A 21485-nucleotide genomic window follows, 5' to 3' on the forward strand; every position below is an offset into this window, starting at 1 on the left:
CGCTGATGACCTGGTCCTATTAGTTGTGGTACACCTACAGCTTAAGAGGGGGTTGTGAAAGCAGGAGGTGGAAATAGGCCACTGGTGCAGGAGTGGAGCTCCCTGAGTTGGTTTTGCTGCTCCTGCAAACAGTTTTCTGACCCTGCAGAAATAGGCGTAGGCCCTGTCCCTTTTGGGACCATGTGCTGATGCAGTGAGATATCTGTCCTTCCTTGTGGGAGGCAGGTCAACTCATGAGAAAGAGTGCTGGTTACCAATCCCAAGACCTAATAAATGATAGGGATAAAAGAAGGAAGAGGCTCTTAAACATGTTCTGACATTGTTTTCTGCTTTCACCCCAAGACAAATCATTCTTTATAAGACTTCCTAAGAGTAGGCTTTGGCTCTCTATGTCAGATATAGTTGCCTGCTGTTCATACAAAATGTCTGTTTTTAGCCCATGAGAAAGGATGTTCTTGACTGCCTAACTTAGCTACAGGCCCTCATCACAGAGCCATCCTTCCTGCTTCCAGAACTTTTGTCAGCTGTTGTTATCATATAAATAGGACTAAAGCCAGGCCAATTTTGTAAATTGTCCAGATGAATGAGTTATCTGACCACATGTTGCTTGAATAACAGATGGATAGTTCAATCTCTGCATTTTGCTGTTCTAAATGTATTTCTGTGAATTATGTTGTTTATCTTGATATCTAGAAAATGAAGGTTCTCTCTTTATACCTGTGTTAGAATAGTAACATTAGAGTCATATCAGTGTAAAGTTGGAAAAGATCTCTAGAGGTCTAACCATTTCTTCTCCATGGACAGAGAATAACTAAGCTTAGTCTAGACACCCAGATAGATAGCTTTTTCTTCCACTGCCTTTCCAAAGTCACCTCTGAAGCAAATTAAACCATTAGTTTCTTGTTTCCTTTTCACGGTTCTGAGCTCTAGGAAGTAAGTACTGCTTCTTTATGGTGAATTTTTTACAAATCGAAGATGGAGTTCCCCCTTTCTAATATCTAAGCTGCCCGAATCCAAGTGCTGCAAGCTTCTTTTACAGGTCAGGGTTTCTAGCAGTTCAGTATTGCTACAAGCTACTCCTTTTCCTTTTTTCTCAGTACACCACACACGTCCATGTGTTGTCTATTGTAATACACTTGAAAAGCATGTACAAGAGAACAAGCTTAGCAAAAAAAGTCTGGTAGCTTCCCACTGACATATTAAGATAAAGTGGTTGATGATAGGTTCTAGCAAGGAAAAAAACATTGCAAAGGAGTGGATGTGATCTTATAGCCCTGAGTGGGAGAAGACTGAATCAGAAAGAATGAACAGGGCACAGTCTTCTGCCCAAAGACCTGCAGCCTTGGAATACCTTTTCATGCTGAAGTTTTTCTGGCATATCTGAAGGCTTCTGTTGAGGAAGCCATCCCTCTTCTCTCCATCCCACAGTACTGTGTTCCCATCTTTTTCATTTTCACTGAATCAGAGAGTCATGTAACTTCATGATGTGTAGTCCAATGGACTAGTTTTGCTTCAGTAACCAGGTCAGTTAACCCACTCAGACAAAAATCTTCTAGACACTGGATGAGTTACCAGTGAAACAGAAGGAGTGTGGGACTATTTTGGCAGCAGTTGTAGTTGATAAAGATTAAATATCAAACAAGACAGAACCAAAGTCTTTGTCTTGTATTGTCTTGTTCCAGTGTAACTGTATATGCCTGAGTGTGATGCCCCCAATCAAGTCTATTACTCCATAAGAAGTCTTCAACACAAACTAAAGGCATTCTTCCAGTAATAGTTTCAGGAATGTGATTTGCCTTTTCACTTTTGTGTAGATCATACTATTAATACACAGGATAAAATAATCTGAATCATAAATTCTGAAGGACACCATACCCTGATTTTGCCTGGGATAGATTTAGATTTCTTCCATATTGTGCTTTCTTTTGGATTTAAGATGAGAATAATGTTAACACACCAATGTTTTAGGTGTTACTGAGCTTGAACAGGGACAAGGACTTTCAGGGCTTGACAGAGCACATTGAAACTGAGAGGGAAAGGAATCAGAACAGCTGATCGAAACTGGGATATCTGGTACTATACAGTGTCATGGTGGACAATAAAAGTAGGGGAGATAGCTGGGGAGCTGCTACACCATTGGAAGACTGGTTGAACTGGACATTGGACATTGTCTGCTTTGTTGTGATTGGCTGGACAACACTTGCTTTGTTGTTTGTTTGTTTGTTTGTTCTCTTCTTTTTTTTCCCCTTATCAAATTATCTTTACCCCAACCCATAAATTCTTGCACTCTAATATTTTCTCCCCATCTCACTACAGGACAGACTGGAGTGAGTGAATGGCTACGTGGTGCTTAGCTGCCTGATGGCCTTAACTGCAGCACATAATTATAAATGAGAAGCATTCAAGGAAATCTCACAAAAGGAGGGAGAGAAGACTGAAAGTATCTTGAAGACTGAATGTATCTTGAAGTGTGGCTGGAAAGCTCCCAGATGGAAAGGGACCTTGGTGTGCTGATGGACAGTTGGCTGAATATGAGCCAGCAGCGTGCCCAGGTGGCCAAGAGGGCCAATGGCATCCTGGCTTGTATCAAGAATGGTGTGGTGAGCAGGACTAGGGAAGTCATCCTGCCCCTGTACTTGGCATTGGTGAGGATTCACCTTGAGTACTGTGTCCAGTTTTGGGCACCTCAGCACAAGAAAGACATGGAGGTACTGGAGCAGGTCCAGAGAAGGGCAACGAGGCTCGTGAAGGACTTGGAGAATCAACCCTATGAGGAGAGGCTAAGGAAGCTGGGGCTGTTTAGTCTGAGGAAAAGGAGGCTGAGGGGAGACCTTATCGCCCTCTTCCAGTACCTGAAAGGTTCTTACAGTGAGAGTGGGGCAGGTCTCTTCTCACTAGTGACATGTGACAGGACAAGGGGAAATGGCCTCAAGTTGCGCCAGGGCAAGTTCAGGTTGGATATTAGGAAGAACTTCTTTACAGAAAGGGTGGTTAGGTACTGGAATGGGCTCCCCAGGGAGGTGATTGAATCACCATCCCTGGATGTGTTTAAGAGCCGTTTGGATGTGGTACTCAGGGATATGATTTAGCAGAGGTTTTTAGAGATAGGGTACTGGTTAGGCTGTGGTTGGACTTGATGATCTTCAAGGTCTTTTCCAACCTGGGTAATTCTGTGATTCTGTGATTCTGTGAATCCTTTTCTACAAATACACCCTCTGGAGTGTGACCATATTGCTCATCTTTTCCTTCCAAGAGGTTATCTTAATTGTTCTTCATACACTTCTAGGAACTGTTCCAAACACAGGGGCTATAAATCTACCACTTGCCATTTTGGGTTTTAGGTAAAATATGCATCTTGTGCTCTGATGAGATCCCAAAGCTTGCAATTCTTGAAAAGGTATATGGCACTCAACGAGCAGGTCATGTTTGGATTCTGAATCTATGCACTGTACGCATGATTTATAGCAAACATTCTCCGCTTAGGTCACCTATGGTTTAATTTGATGAGTGTTGAATAGACTTGTTTAGTATGACAGCATTTAAACAGATATCAGTAATCTTTAAGTCTCGGTGCTTAATCTGTCTAGAAAAGCAGTAACATTCCTGAAACAATATTCCAAGAATCTGTGTTAGTAAGTTTAAGTAAGTTTTAAGAAGTGCTTGCTTGTGTCACTGTGATGCATTTGTTCTTCTGGGCTTCAAATGATATTTTTCCCCTTTGAATTGTAGATTTCAGAACATTAAAATACTCATGAGGGTTGTCAGTCTGCTGCTATCCTACCCACAGAACTGCCCAGTGATTATTATTAAGACAAAAGACATACAGAAACTGTTTCAAGATCTGACATAATTGTTTTGGTACATAACATATGTACCACATTGCATGGTATATTAGCTTTATAACTAATTCTTATGAGGCCTCCCTGCTAGAAATTGAGCCTTCTTTTCCTCCTCCTTACACAGTAGTGTCCCTCATGCCTCATGCAGCTAATGTAGATTCTATCAAAAAGCATGATTTGTGATGTTTGTGTGTTACTGTTTACTTAAAAGTGTTAAAACCACCTTTTCTTATCAACAGGAAACTTTCAAGATATTTAAAAGCATGCCTTTAAACCTTCTGGCAGCAATAAAGCAAAAATGGCAGGTGGCTGTATGAAAGCAGAATATGTTTATACTATAACTAACCATAGGGGGAAAAAATTATACTGTATACAGTAGTTTGGAGTCTCATCTCAGTTATAAACGTGCAAATCCAGAATAATATTCTGCTAACAATAGTGCTTAAAAAAATAACCAAACCAACAGACTTTATCTCAGTGTATGAATATAATATTGGGCAATATTTCATCAAAAATAGAATAAAACAAAAGCATGACAAACCTGTATTAAATTTGCGTGGCTACAGAAAGACAAAGAACTGATTCTCCCATCTTCCTGCTGAACCAGTCTTGAGCATGCATTTATTTGGTTGCCAGTGTGCCTCAAGGAGTACATAAGAGATTGAAGCATTTGCATTTCTCAGTTTCTGAAGCTGAAACCTCTCAAGTCTTTAACAATATTTAGGTGCCTTTTCATTGTTTGGATACACTAGTGTTTGGATTGGTACTACCTACTGTTGTAGTAGTGAATAGAGTATGAGAGCAGATGAAGTCAAAGAATAAATGTCTTCTCCTAACCATGTGTTGAGCAAGCCAAGACCTTATTGACTGACTAATATCCCAACAACTGCCATCTTTCTGACACTTTACTACCAGTACTGAAACATTTTTTTGGAAAAATTAAATAGCACCAGCACAAACAACTATGGAAAATGTCTCCATCATGAATAAAAAGATAGCAGTGCAGTCTTAGAAGCTATGATTCTATAGCCCTAGCAGCTTGAAGCAAAAATACCTAGAAAGTGTTTTTACTGAGCTGTCCATGAAGTTGTAGTACTCATTACAAAAGATACAATGGCAATAATATGGGAATGGTAAGACTATTCAGTCTTTCATTGAAAATAAGAGTCAAAATCCTCTTTAAGATTAAAAGAAAAAAAAAAGAAAAAAAAAAAAAAAAGAAAAGAAAAATTAAAAATAATAATAAGGTTGCAGCTGCCATTTTTCCACCAGTGTGATCCATACTTGTTCTCTCAAATCATGCACTAGTGGAACCTCAAAAATATGTTAAAACATCAGCTACCTTGGTAACTCCCATATCTGTAAATCAGAAGTATTTACTGTGATGTGCAGACCAGACACACTTGTAATCGTAGTGGACAAGATCTGGCTTTTTGCAATGCTTTTTACTTCTGCACATGCTAGGAGACTTTTGCAAACTAAGTCCTTGCCGCTGTTTCCTGCATTTATTCTCCGCTGTGCATAAGTCAAATAAGGACTTTGTGGGAACTTAGGCTTATGTGGTCTCTGATTTGCCAAAGTATTTGAATCACAAAGAATTAAAATGCCTCAGGACCAGCAATATTTGAGAATTGTTTCCTTTATTATTGTAGCTTGCTGTGGGAAATGGAGAGGTATCACACCTGCTCTGATGCCAAAGGCCCCTTCTCTTACAAAGTGATTGTTCTTTGTTAAAAAAATAAAATAAAAGTGCCCCCCAAAGACTCAAAAGGCAGCAGTTTAACTAGCTACATTACTTCCATTGTTTTCCTCCCCGTCTTTTTCATCTAATAGACTCATTGGTGGTAGTGACCAGACTGACACTGGAGGCAGCAGGCAGTGACACATTACAGGAATTCCTCTAACTGACTTTTATCCAGTGACATTGAGTGCAAGCGGGAGCTGAATTGTGCAAGGTATCTCAGACTCCCTCTCTCTGATTTCAGTCTTTCCAGGGGGTCAACTGCTTATGAAGAATATCCATTATTTATACCTTTCAAGAGAATTACATCAGCAGGAACATATGTATTCATGTAATAAAGCTAGAAACTACCATGCAAATCCAGACTGCTTTAAATATGTATGCGAAATACAGTATGCCAAGTTCTATATTGACTTGTGCCTGTGTTACACCACTGTCTTCAGCAGAAACATGCTGAAAGAAAGTCAGTGAATTTGGCTCAGTGTTCTAGGATGCGCCTGATTCTGTTGGAGTACAAGTATGTGTATATAAAAGTACAAGTATGCGCCCACATGTGATGGGTAAGCTCAGGACTCCAGGCACCCATTTATCAAAAATGACATGTGGTGACATGCTGTCTTCCTGGGAATGGCTTAAATGTCAGTGACCATGCATTATATACAAGCATAGGGCAATCTGCATCCTTCTAGGAAATGAGGTGTGTCTCTCTCAAGGGCTGCATTCACATATCACAGCAATGTAGACCCTGCCCTCTGATCAACATCTTGTTCTTGACTACAGGAATCAAATTTACATCTCCAGAAGCAATGGAAGCTTAAATATAGTTTCTATAGTTTCATTCTGACCTCTCACTCTGAACTGTGACATTACTTATTTTGAGCAACTACATTTCTCTCGGCTAAATTAATCAATGGCCCTTTTAGGGCAGGTCCATTTCTTTTTTTTTTTTCTTTTTCTTTTTTTTTTTTTTTCTTTTTTTTTTTTTTTTTTCATAGAAGAAACTGCATCACATTACCTACCAGTCAGCTTCAAATCTTTCATTTTGTAGGAGGCTCAGAGAGAGACTAGTCAGAGTGAAAACTGGAATCAATACACTAGGCCAGCTCAATCTGGATTTCAGGTCAACACTTGGGGCAAGGAAAGGCAATTTTGAGACTAATGTCCAGTGATACGAAGTTTATGGGCTAAGGCAGACTTCTAAGGTCAGTCTCCTGGACCTATCTGCAGCTATCAGCCCAGGGATGTAATGGACAGCAGTTTGCAGAAGGCCTAGGGATTCACCCTGACTGTCTTAAGCCCTGTTGAGGGACACATCTAAACCTCTAAATTGAGATCTATCTAATGGTAACGTTCTTCAAGGATCAATTATCTTTTTACCCTCATCAGTATCCAATGCAGTCTGGAGGAGAAAGAGTTAAAGTATGACAGAAAAATGCTAGCAGATTGATGCATATCAAGCAAATGGGAAAAACATTTTCATGTTCCAGAACCTAAGGGAGTGCTAAGACAGTGATAGCATAAATGAGAATGATTAGACCTGCTTCTGAAACAGCCTTTCATATAGGTTGGATAAAAGCTGAATTTTTGGTGAAAGATAGTTTTGGTTAATTTCAATCCCAGCTGGAAATTCATAACCACTTTTAAACAGTGATCTGAGCGCCACAAGCCTGAAGAGGTGTTTGCCTTGAAGCATACAGGTAAAGCTCTTTCTTTAAATTGGGCAAACTTTTTTCCACTTGAAAACTTGTATCCATATCTGGAATGCAGCCTGAAATATTCTCAGTATCCAGGAACTGTAATAAAGATGAACTTCAACTGTGCGTATTCAAGTACAGTTCAGCCATTTCACATCGAGTCCTAAAATATAATTGTTTCAGATAAAATTTATTTAACTCTTTAGACTAAAATTTGGCTTCATATGAGCAGTAAACAGACAGAACATCTCTATTAACAAGATTTACTGAACAAGAAATCTGTCAGGATAAGCCATCTGAAAATTAAAACAGACATCAGACTAAACATAAAGATGAAAGACTTCCACAGCTTTATGTATACAATGGACTCAGAAGCCAGAATTCCAAAACACCTGTAAAAGCATCTAATGTGTAAGTTTGCACTGATAGCCCTATACATGAAAAATATGATCACTTTGTCTTATGGCATTACATTGGAGCTTTTATTGGACGTTTGGAAAGAAAGTCTAAGTGCAAACCTTTCATCAAAGGAATTTTAATGAGAATTTCCAGATACCTCCTACAACCAGATGAAAACCTTTTGGCTTATCTTCATATGTGAGATGGTATTATGTTTATGTTACTGATTCAGAAACCTACTTCTCCACTCTTAATGATTGTTATCCCGTTTTTGTCTTTCATTCTGATGTGATCTTTTGGCAGTCTTGCTATTTAAAATTCAGATAGTCAAAAAGATTGTTTTTCTTCTTGCTTCCAATTTCTGGTCCCAGTAGAAAATACTGCCATCTTGTTGTTATCATGTCTAGCTGTCATGTTATTTTTGGCTCTGCCTTCCATCTTTTCATCTGATCATTCAAAGTGGAACTTTGTCTTGCCATCCACGCCTCTCTAATACTAAGAGGCTAGACTCATGCCTGCTTTCACCATTGAGATTCACATCCCTCATATTCTGCTGTCCTGACTCAATATTTAGACTAATCTTCTCTGGCCTTCCTCAAGTCAGACAGTATCCCACTCCCAAGACACACTCAACGTACTTCTGGCTAATACAGGTCTTCTAACCTCTCATTCTGACTTTGTTACAACATATGTAGATCCTTTTCTAGCTCTTCCTCCTTTATGTTTGATTTAACTTGTAGTACTTGTTCCTCCCTGCCTCCTCTGTTCTTCCATTTTTGTCATAAATTCACTACCACTTGTAAAGCAAAGCTCAGTAGTCAAGGGCCATAGAGCTTTTAATATTTTCCATATTGTGCTCACAGTATGGCTCATCTCATTCAACCTTTGCTCAAGTATGACCATGTCCAAGCAGCTTCTGAAGAGCTCTATGGAAGAGACTACTTGGGCAACCTGTGCCAGTGCTCCATCACCTGCACAGTGAAGTGCTTCCAGATGTTTAGAACCTCTTGTATTGCACCTCCTGTGCTGGCACTGGGTAGCACCAAGAAGAGCCTGGCTCCATTCTCTTTACTTCTTCCCTTTGGGTATTAATGGACAACAGTAGGAACCTGCCTGAGCTTCTTGTTCTCCATGCTGAGCCATCCCAACTCAGTCTCTCCTCATAGACGAGGTGCTCCAGTCACTTTATCATCTAGGACCTTTATCAGACCTCTATTGGACTCTTCCTAATATGACCATGTCTCCCTTGTACTGGGACACCCAGAAGCGAACATGAGACTCCAGATGTGGTCTCACAAATAACTGAGAAGAGTGGAAGGATCATCTTGCTTGATCTGCTGATGATATTTTGTCTAATGCAAACAAGAATACCAGTAGCCTTAGCAGAACGGGCACATATCTGACTCATGCTCTCTGTAGTCAATGCATACGGATACAGTCAATGCACAGCATAGCTAGCAGATTGAAAAAAGTGATTCTACTCTGCTCCACTCTCATGAGGCCCCACTTGAAGTGCTGCATCCAGCTCTCAGGTCCCCAACTTAAGAAAGTCACACATCTATAGGGGCATGAGCAGGGGTCATGAGGATGATCACACAGCTGGAGCACTTGTATTGTGAAAGTAGGCTGAAAGAGCTGAGGTGGATCAACCTGGAAAAGAGAAGGCTTTGGGAGAACTCCCAACTGATTTCCGATATTTAAATAGAGGTGTACGGGAAAGATGAGGAGACACTCTTTATCAGGGAACACAGTGACAGAACGAGGGGCAACAGTTTTACAGTGAATAAGGTCAGGATTAGAAAAAGGATTGACCATATATATTTCACAACATTTAACATGGCAAGGTAACAAGTTTATTTCAGCACCTGACTCTTTTATAGAACATGCTTTAACTATTGCAGAGAACCTAGGTTAAGAAGCCTCTCTTCTGGTATCAATGTGTATACCTATTCTCATATTTGTTGCATAGTGTTCAGCAGTTTCAATCATTGTAACTATCTGTAAAATGGAAATATTTTGATAAAAGTGCAAGGCAATATTAAGGGATCATTAATTCATGTAGATAACTTTCTAAGTGACATAAGATCAAAAGGTCTGTAATCAAAGCAGTGATTTGTATTGAATACAGCATACTTTTTGAACTGAAAATGACATATCTGTTGCCTATTTTAGACTAGCTCATACGTTTAAAGAAGCTACAATCCCTTAGTGAACTATCAGGGGTGTGAGGGAAACAAGTCTAAGAAGGTATTATTGGATTATTCACTCTTCTAGGACAGAACCTGTTTGTATAATCAGTGATATGCCTTAAGTGGTCTTTAAAGAAAGTCAGATTTTTGTTTAAAAAAGGGGAAGGAGGAGGCTTCATTAACTAGACTGACAGGCTCCATAGATTTCTCAAGTGTTTAAATTAAGGATTGTGAGTTCTTGAAACTTGACATGGAAAGCAGGTTTGTCACCACTGGCTGCCTGAACCAGAGGTAAGTGCAGATTAAGCTTTTCCTATCTCTATTATAAACATTATTCCTGTTCTGAAAAATTCAGTGAAATAGAAAATAGACTATTTTTTAATATATTAATATATTTTTTTTCAAATAATGTTTAAACTGTCAAACAAAATTCTAAAACATGAAAAGTGCTCAGGTGATGCTCATCATTGTTCTAAATGTTTTGCAGTTGACATAAATTTCTTAAGTAATGAAATTTAAATCAGTCATATTTGGACACCTAGAACCAAGTTATAAGAACGTGCATGATGAGAATGGCGTGCTTTAAAATAAATCATTTGTTTTGATTTTTCTGGAATTATTTATGGAACTGGATTCAACCAGTATTGAGCTCATATTTGTACTAGCATTGCACACTTTCTGAAATGATCTGTTCTTGCATTGTACCAATCTTTTTGTTCAGCCTTATAAGAAAGCAAGTCTAGCAGAACAACATGAATTCAAAGAGTGCATCTGAAAAAATCTGTATTGTTTGTTGGGAATTTTCTCAAATGCACTTGGGAAGGACAGGATTTGGTACAGCAGCAAGAGGCAGGCATCTCCTAAAGCAAAGACTGATCACACCTTGATTTATAGAGGCTTTGTATTCAGAAGAGCTGGAGAAGAGCTTCTTTGGAAATCTCAGTCCTACTCAAGGCTCCTGAAAAAGTCATTTTTTTTTTTTTTTTTTCCAGTATGATTATTGATACTGAACTAAAAGTTAATCGGGAAGATATTCCAGGATTAGATTTTATCTACTAACATAGATGTCACAGTGTATGCAAGTGATTCAGAGAAACTACTGGATCTGTCACAGGTTGACACTGAAATGGGCTCATGACTTCATCACAGCTATCAGGTGGTGATGCTGAAGCAACTATGTTTGTTTATGTTCCCCTCGTGCCTGGCAGAAACTCTTAGGAAACTGCAAAAATTCTGCTTTTCACTTTTCCCGAGAAAAATTTCAGCCGCGCATGTGTGTAACCACAGTTTATATATCACTACCTTGCTTAAATTCATTTTATGCTGCATGTCCTTTCCATGCTTCCCAACAATGGACTATATAAAGCTTTAAAAAAGAAAATTAACAAAAACATGTACACATTGCAGATGTTCATGGGTCTGATAACTTCTTACAGAGAATATCTAACTTTTTTGCTTTTGTTAGACAATAGCCAAAAGCAAATTAAATATGATGCTTAAAGAGGTTCATACCACATGCATACATTTGCCTTTATAATCTCCCCCAAAATGCTTCTATTTCCTTCAGCGAGGGAACACACGCTTTAGCTGCTTCTATCACCTGGCTGAAGAATAAAAAAATAAATAAATAAAAAGTTACTGTGTGCAGTTAATATCGAACAGCAGCCTTCTCCAGATGATCCCTGCTGCATCCAATTTCTGCCAAAATGCTTTCTGTTAAACCTCCATCAAACAGACACACGGCGCACAAAAGAAAACCTCATCACCAAGGGAAACTAATCCACCGGTGCGCAATGTAAGCCTGTCAACTTTTTATTATAAGAAGTCATCACTCATTTCAGTGAAGATTAAAAGTATGACTAAATTGAGAAAATCCTCTTAGCCATTTGGAATTTTAATAGAGGAGAAAAGGGGGTGAGTAAAATTTAAACTGTGTGTGCATGTGTGCCTATATATCTATCTATATATGCGTGTGTGAATCAAATATATAACATTACATATATATCTCCACACACGAATTATATTTTATATATATATACACATACACACACAGAAGGAGAATGAATGTTGGAAGTAAAATGATTAGAGCTGTCTCCTCACTGCCCCCAAAAAATAGTCTACCAAAAATTCATACATAAACATGCAGCCTTGTAGTGCGTTTTCTCAGTTACCACAGACAAACAGTTTCTGATTCAGACGAGCTTAAGAGATAAGAATGGAAAATGAGTCCTCACAGCTTTAATTACATCGCCACTGGCAACAAGGTGTTACTGTGGCAGAATGACAATTGCTTTTACTCAGAGTATGGATTCAGGGTCAATATGCTATTTTATCCTAGTACACCATGGCAGATGAGCACCATGTTGTTTCTATATTGGCCTTGCACTACTTTATCCCTGCAGGTAAAGTTGGTCTGATGTGCAATTAGAATTACAGATGTATATTTAGCCCAGTGCTTGCTTTTGCAGATTATGGTGAAGACGATAAATTTCACTTAAGCTGTCATTGAAAATATGGGTAATCTTTGCATTTAGAGACCATAATCATATTCCCATTCCAAAGATTTAGCTAGCATTAAAGAAGAATTATTGCTGTAGACACTTTAAAGTTTGAAAGTGATCAGATGCTATCCTCAAAGCCTTCAGCTACGTATTCAAAACAGCCAACAAAACTTTTAAGTTGCACAACTCTTGGCAGCACTTCCCCTGCTCCCCTCATCACCGTCTCTGAGGCTTTCATATCAAGAGATGCATTCATAGAATGAATTCATAGATCTTAATAACAGGATTCATAAGGAAACAGTAGGATAAACAGTCATGTTTTATGAAATCCAAACACATGCACCCGAAGTTAAGTCCTCTGCTGTGAAGAAGACAAACTGCAGCTGAGTCTTACCTTATTGCTGTGACACAGGTACCAACTAGCAGTGAACTGAGTTGAAATTCTTTCTGCAAATCACTGTGGGCTGTAGGACCAGGCAAACTGCCTCTTAGAGCATAACCAAACAGTGCTGCCGACACCTCTGGGAGAGGCAGGAAAACCTGTCAGAAAATCCAGCCCTTCGATTAAGCCTTTTTTAAAACAAACAAACAAACAAAACAAAACTCCCAAACCGCAAAAGTTGCTAAACCTTTCTGCTGTTCAAGTAGCCTGATTTGCTAGGGGTATACAGCCGCTGAACTGTTTCTGCCTTCAAAGCCTACTTTACTTTCTGTAACCTTCCCTTCCATCCAATGAAAAGCAACTGTGGCCTTTTACTAAGTAAATGAGCAAATATTTTCCCAGTGTTCACCAGGTTAGATCCCCATTTAATTAAACTGGCTCATTATGTCCCTATCTGATTAGCAGAGTAGAATCAATTATTCAATGCACAAACATGGCTGCAGGAGCTAGAGGTGTATACAGAGCTGTTCATTTAATTCCAAGGACACTAATTAGGTACAAAGCAAGCAATAACTTTAACAATTGCAGGCACAAGCATACATGCAGTACAGGACAAGGGGAAAAAAACAGGCCTTCATTTTCTTAATAAGCTGGATTCTCTTCCCCCTAACAGGGTCAAGAAAAAACAGAAAGCGAGAGAGGATGAAATGTAGATCAAGAAAGCTAAGCATCCAGGAAATAACCCTTGGGATTTGCATATGTAATAGTGTGCTGCTACTTTTGTACTTTATAATCAAACAGTAGGCAATTATCCAAATTATTGACAGCAGATTTCTCATTTCAACTGCAAATTAAGGCCATTAATAAAGCTTTCTAATGCAAAAGTGACTAATTAACTAATGGAATGGAACTCTGAAGCCGTGATATCAAAACCAGTCCACCACATATTGTGGAAACACAGGGGAACTAATTAGTTTAATTATCAAAACAGCTAATTAAAATTACACAGTTGCCTAATTAGTTCTTTGCGTTTTTTCTCTGGTTTAATTGACAGGATGGAGTTAAATAGGTAACTGGTCTCAAAGAGGGAAAAGGAAAAAAAGAAGGGGGATAAAATGTGAGGACTAGCTTCTGCTGAATATTTTAGCTGATGATATCTCATTCGTGTGGCAGACCAGTAACAGGAAAATAAATGACTCTCATCCTTTTGGTAAGCAACTCCAAATTTTCTGAACATAAATCTGCCCTCAGAGTGAGCTATCTAAACAGATTTTCATGAAGTTAAAAGGCTTGGATGCCTTGATGCATCCAAAGGGTCAGGGCTGGCACATAATTTTGGGAAGACAGTCAAGAGTTTTTCTTTCAGGAAGTTAATTTTTCTCTTTGTTTTATTTATACCTTTCAGTATGTGCAGTGTTATAGTCATTGTCAAAAGACAGGCTGCAGAACAGTAGAAGACAACATTCTTTCCTTCAGTGTATCATCAGAGGAATCTTGAACAAAAGAGAAAAAAATACTTCTATGATATCTGAACCTCAGAAAGCTCAAAGGTCAGGTCCAGCTCACTTATGCTGCCCAACTCCTTTACCTGCAAGGTAGGGCTGAAAGCCTTGAGAGAAAAAACATTCTAGCTGTATTAATGTTTGTAAAACTGCAAACTGTCTCCTCTTCCTTCAGGTTTCAGCTGGTGTTTTGATATAGGTCTCTATTCCAAGGAGGAAAAAACATGTTCTTTCATCTATGCTAAAAAATGTTGTGTAACCAAAGGTATAGTAAACCAAATCTCAACTCATAAACACCTACCCACGCTGCTGCTGCTCTGAACTTGAGAAAGGGTTTTTACAGAAACCTCTGTTGCATTAATAGAAATGTATATATATATGGGCTCATGCACATACACACACACACACACAAAGAAACAAGAAAAAGAAAAAAAGCCCTGTAGTTATTAAATTAAAAGCTAGCATAGTTAAGACTAAGATTTGTGGCACTTCCAGGTGCAAACTGGGCTAGAAATACTGCACAGATTTACTAGTTACTTTCTTAAACTTGGAAAAGCACACTGGAAATAATTAAAACTAAAAATAAACAAGCACCAAGGGGTCCAGTTCCTAAAAAAGCAAGTAGGATTTTCCTGATTTCTCTTGATTTGTGGTTGCTCAGCTACTCCAGGAAAAACATTTTACATAAATACCTAGATAAATGTTTCCTGTGCTTACTTGCAGTTCACCAAAAGAAATAATTAATATATATTTCTTGCATTTAAATCATGCCTGCCCTACTTCTAGAACTATAAGGGGAATAAAACTTGTTTTTACAAAGCAAGCCCCCTTATTAATGTTGCCAAAAAAAAAAAAAAAAAAAAAAAAAAAAAAAAAAAAAAAAAAAGCTCATAGAAACTAAGCATCAAAATTATAAAAAATAAAATACAGAAGGGCAAATGAGTTCCAGTCAAAATATCAAAACATGAGATAAGAATGTAGAGGAAATCATAATGAATGTCATGAACTAGTAACACTTGCTTCAGTGTACAGAGATTCCTGGATGCTGAGGCAATGGTGAAATGGTGAAATGAGCCACAGGATCTTGTAGGTCCTTTCCAAACTTGTGATTCTATGATTCTGTGATTCTATGTGGGGTGCTCCCAAGATGGTGGTGTGGAGTGGTGTGGAAGGAATTTGTATCCCTTCAGCTGGTGATGACACGGGGATAGCAAGTTTCTCTTATGATCAATGGTCACTGAGTGGGATCTGAGAAACCTAATGAGAAATGAGCTTTTGTTTCCAACTCCCGAATAGGACCACATGGGCAACTGAAATCCAAGTTCCTGATGTCAGATATTTTCAATCTTTTCTTCAGCAGAAGAAGAAAGGAGAGGATGGAGATGCTCATAATATAACGTACTTGAAGCCCATCTATGGGAAAGAGTAGATGAGCTGTTTGATATACACACAAAATAATTCTTTTCTCAACTCTAACTTTGGTTTGTGTTATTTTAGAGCTTATGTTTTGTGTGACTTTGAAAGTGAGGGGAATGTAAATGCTGAGCAAGTGCTGCATTGATGAGGAGAAAGTTGAACAGCATGTTAGGAGATGCACTTTGCCAGTGGAAGGAGCACACAGCTGAGCTGTGCATTAGATGCAAGGAAACCTGAAGGCAGACATATAATCCCAGAATCACTAAGGTTGAAAAAGGCCTCTAAGGTCATTCAGTGCAACTGCCAGCCCACTACAACCACGCCCACTAGACCATGTCTCTCAGTGTTACATCTACACATTTATTTTACACTTCCAGGGACAGTAATTCCAGCATCTCCCTCAGCAGCCTCTTCCAGTGCATTACCACTTTTTCTGATAATAATTTTTTACTAACATCCAGTCAGAATATCCCCTGGTGCAACTTGAGTCCACTGCCTCTCATCCTATCAGTGCTTCAAGACAGTAAGAGGAGATGTTACTTCTGCTTTCTGATGGCTTGCAAGACTCTTGTTCTCTTTGTGGTTAACACTGGCCAAAGACAACATGGCCAAGTATGAGGATATGTCAAACATATTCCAGAGGGTATCCAGACAAGGCCTACAGCTACCATAAGGCAGGTGCGAATCACAGAATCATAGAATCATTAAGGTTGGAAAATACCTCTACAATCATCTAGTCCAACTGTCCACAGACCATCAATATTACTCACTAAAGCATGTTGCTAAGTACTACATTTGCCCTTTCCTTAAACACCTCCAGTGGCATTGACCTCACCATTTCCCTGGGTGTGAGTGAAGGTGAAGGGTGTAATACCCCCAAAAGAATATGCACATCCCTATTTATCCTGTTTGAAAAAGGGAGCAGTCTCTCCCTGTAGATACTGTAGACTTCACTCAGTGAGGATTATGTCTGTGAGGATATGATGCTACAGTGCCAGGCTGCCTCAACCTCAGCACAGGGACAGAGCCTCCCTGGGGACAATATCAGCCTTGGAAAGACACCCTCCACTTTTCTTGTCATGTCAGCACAGCTTACCATATTAACTCTGTTTTTCAGCTTCTCCCCAGCTCCCTAGATGTGTAACGTAGGGTTGGGAAGACAGAAAGGAGCTGCAGAATGGTGCTCATAGGGAGATGGAACTGAGCTTTCCAGCAAGCGTCCAGGGAACAGAACACAGTGGGTCCTCTATTTGCATAGATTTACACAAATTTGCATACCTGTGTACAAAGAGAGCAGCTGGGAAAGAGGAGCAGAAAGACTCCAGAGTTTCATCCTTTTCTATAAAAGAAAAAAAAAATAAAATACCCACCAACCTCAATCTGCTCTCCCTCAAGCACTTCATTATTTAACCAGCTTCTTCAGTCTCCACTTTGCTTTTTGCTCTGTTTGCTGAGGCATTTGTTCTGCCCAGCTCCTCCCACTGCAGCTCCTGTTGGCTAACCTGAAGCACAGAAGCCTGGAAGATGGTCTGTGGGCATGTTCCCTGTTGGCTGTGTTCCTTGCTCCTGCAATTAAATTCAAAACTTAACATCCCTCTCTCTCAAAAGCTTTGTGACTTAGTGAAATTGGAACTTCTTTCAGTTTAAGATAGTTGTTCAAGTATTTATGGATGCCAGCTTCAGAGCAGGAGAATGTATGAAAGATTCAAAGAAATCCCTGGAAAAAATAAGAAAAAAACAAACACAAACCTTTCTGTAAATATGATGTTAAAGACTAGTTTTTCTTGACACTCTCAGGAACAGATTAACTTAATTACTGAACCCCTCCTCCTTTATAGCAGCTTGAGGCATTGTTTTTGGCAAAGTTATAAATGATTGAAAATAAGAAGTTATAACTAAGAATGTTAAGTAGTTGTAACTTTAGTTTTCATTATCAGCTCTATCTACAATACCACACAGTGCTTTTTGACATAAAATGTAGACTGAAGCCATGAAAAGAGCAAAGTAACAAGGATTTGTATTTATCACTTTGATATCATTCTTATTTGAGCACTACCTAACTGGAAGAACATCAGGCAGAGATTGTTGCTGACTGCAGCTTGCAATTTAGAACTGCTGCCTCACAAAAAAAAATGACCTGTTGTGTGCCCACATCCTTACATAACAATGGTATTCATAATCAAAGGGTGAAATTCTATTGTCCCAAATATTCTTGGCCGAAAGAAGGGTTTTGCAAATAATCTGGTTAGACTTTCTGATTAATAGAGTGGTGAGGATCACATGAATGGATGGTAGCTACAAAGTCTGTTCCTCTTCAAGAGCCAGATGCTGGAGGCAAATTATTCTCATTTTCTTTCTCTATTTTTCCTTTCTTTCTCTCTCTCTTTTTTTTTTTCTCTCTTTTTTATTTTTATTTTTATTTTTATTTTTATTTTTTTTTTTCATTTTACTGTATATTTGTAGTTTTCACTGCTATGGAGAAAATCCTGAAAATATGAGCCCAAAGTACTCTAGAGTCTCAAATCTGTAGCTTTTCTAAAGGGACTTACTAGATTTAGCTGACTGTTGTTTCTGACTTGTGGTTTTAAAAAAGCAGAAATATCTCACGTGGTTGCATTAGGATTGAGCATGAGGGTTTTCATCATAAGAAAGAAGTGGAGAAATCAATATGTACAGCTTTAGCTAACATGGAACTTGATGCTCCAACTTGCAATCTAATGTTCTCAATACAATGTAAAATTAGATATCAAGATCATCTAAATCATAGATCTGACAAGCTGAGTTGCTGCTTAGGTACAAATCACAAACACATCTACACCCAGTTTTGTCTGTTGAGCTGAATATTTTCTACCTGCACTGGTGAGATGGTGTTCCTTGCGTCAATCTTACTGTTCTGTCATTTTGAAGGTATAACGTGTATCTAATCCTCATCATCCATTCTACTTATCCTACATTTGGCTTTTCTCCTGCATTCTCCTGAATTCTAGGCACCAGTTCTTCCATCACAATCTTGATGCAGTAACAGGGCTTTCTGGCAGAAGCTATGCCAGTACAGGTGGCAATATTACCATCAGCAGTTCTGACAACGTGGAATCTCATTGAAGTGTGGAAAGCATACCCAGATATGGATTCTGGGTGGTGCTTTAAACAGTGTGCTTCTCAAGAGAACAAAAAGTGTTTGCGTTATTTGCAGCATCTGGGATTTGAACGGTTATACAATATACATTTATGATTAGCAAACAAAAGCGATGTTCAGAAATGGCAAGGGACTCAGTACATGATCTGCTGAAAGCATGAGATTAATTCCACTTGGCTTCTCTAGTCCAGGACTTGGGTATCAAACTTAAGTGTCAAAATTTCATTAGTCTTGTCTCAGTTTCAGATGGGATTGAATCTATTTATTTATTTATTTTTATTCAGTGTCTGGTTTGATGCAATGTTTTGGTTCTAGGAGAAAAACAATGTTGATAACACACCATATGTCTCTAATTGATGCTAAGCAGTGTTGCACAGAGCCAAGGCCATTCTCAAGGAAGGGCCAAAGGAGCTGTGAGGGAACAGAATTAGGACAGCTGACTTAAACTGGCCAAAGGGATACTGCGTATCATATGGCATGCGGAGGGAGATTTGAAAAGGGTGGGAGTTCATTGTGCTCTTTTCCACTACTTGAGGATCTAGCTGGTCATCGGTCAGGGAGACAGTGAACAATTTCTTATACATCACTTGTTATATACATTCATATATATATATATATTCATTATATTATCCTTTTCCTTTTCTCTATCTTAGTAACAAGTTTTATCTCAACTCACAAGTTCTACGTTTTTATTTTCCTGATTCTCTCTCCCATCCCAGTGAGAAGGGAGAAGGGTGAACAAAAGACTGTGTGGTCCCGAACCGCCTGCCGGCTTAAACCACATCAAGTCTTTGGAGGGAGAGCACTGGATAAATACATAAATACTTCCAAAACCATGTAAATCTTCCCACTGCCTATGAAGGGAGGCAGATTATACCTAAGTAGTCGCAGCTAGGTGAGAAGAAATTTGGCCCAAGGTTTTAGTTGCAGATGTGTGAGAGGTAAACTTTCTGCAGAATCAGTTGAGAGTGGATGGTTTCTTCTATGCATAACTGACATTACTTCACGTAGGTTCCGATTCTAAATTAGCGAAAAAGCAATCTATTCCCTTACCTGTATATCTTTACCTCTACAGAATGTCTCATTCTTAATTAGGTGACAAATTTATGCTAGGAACAATACAATTTATAACAGGATGCACATTCCTGTAGCTCCTGAAGACATGACAACTACAGACAAAGTTTGTTGTTACTTGATTTATGACCTCATATTGATAATAGCTTTCAGGTCACTTTCCAGCAAATAGTGCTATGCATTCTGTCTTAAACATATTTGTAATCTTAAAAAACATGCTTGGCGATGATTGCACATGCTTTTACATTAGTGACTATCAACAGGCCAACACGTTTGTTTCTTTGACAGTTTCTACAGAAAATTAAACAATGTATTTATGCCTTGAACTCTTTCAAGTACCCACCTGCATGAAGTGCAAAGAGCAAAATTAGGGCAAAATCTGAGTTTCCCTATCAGCTCCTCTCAGGCTGCTGCAGGGCAAAGGGCTTTTTCTGCATTAATTATGTCCAATATGCTGGAAGCTTTGGGTAGAGCCTTAGCCAATACAGTTTGGCGAGGGTCTGACACAGCCAGCCAAGCCTTCCTCCCCATTGATCTGACTACTAGGGTTGACAGCTGCCAGGTCCCGTTGTCCTCAAATGAAATCTTTTCAAAGCTTCCTTTTCAAACAATTGCCACCGACTGTCACAGAGCAAGCTGCACTTTCAGGTCAGCAGTTTTGTGTATATCACATGGACATGCCAACCCACCCTTTTAAATTTTGTTCCCAATGATAGAATGCTTTGAGTGAAGTCATTCAGTAATTTACGTTTGAGTCTCTGCAGTACTTAACACCCTCCTTTTGTCCCAGCCAAGTTGACTCTTCAGACTTAGACTGACATAAGCAGCTGATCTGTACATATATGATTGGCAGGTCGCTATGTAACTCAGCTCACACAGCATATGGTATGACCATTTAAGAAGGTACAGAGTTAACTCTTTTGTTGCCATCTAGATGTGTTGAACTGAAGGAAGAAAACATGTCATCACTGCAACCCAGTTTCGGGAAGTCTTTCTTTAGGTAAAGAGGCATGTCCCTCTTTTAGGTGAGCAGAATATTGTGTGTATCATTGAGCACCTCCTGTGTGATTAGGATAGCAACTTTATACGATAGTTTATCACCCTTTGCTACAGGTTGTTGAGAAAATATCTGCATCAGTAACCCTGAACCCTGGCATGAGTAGGGCACTTTCTCTGTTGATTCTTCTCTCTCTCTCTCTCTTTTTTTTTTTTTTTTTTTTTTTTTTTTTTTTTCCCATGCTATCAACATTAGATTCTGCTTTTCTCATCTTCAAAATTCTAGCCTCCATTATTAATTAGAGGTCAATTTTATATTTCCATCTTTTAAGTTATTCACTAACACTTGCTTAAATTATCTGGCCAAAACTGAAAACTTAGTAACGAACTTGCCCTGAATTACAGCATGAGGATGAAAGTCAAAATCAAACCTTCAACTTGACAGGAGTTACACATGCTATAAGGCAATGAAAATGTTGGGCCTTAACAGCTGGATTCTGCCCTCAAAGTCAAAGTTGATAAAAGGTCATAAAAGTGAAAAATGGTGTGATAAAATGAATTATAAATGGTGAGGTGGCTGAATTTTAGATCATAAAAATTAAGAGGATAAAAGTCA

This window comes from Excalfactoria chinensis, chromosome 1, assembly GCF_039878825.1.
Source record: "Excalfactoria chinensis isolate bCotChi1 chromosome 1, bCotChi1.hap2, whole genome shotgun sequence".
NCBI classification, from domain to species: domain Eukaryota; kingdom Metazoa; phylum Chordata; class Aves; order Galliformes; family Phasianidae; genus Excalfactoria; species Excalfactoria chinensis.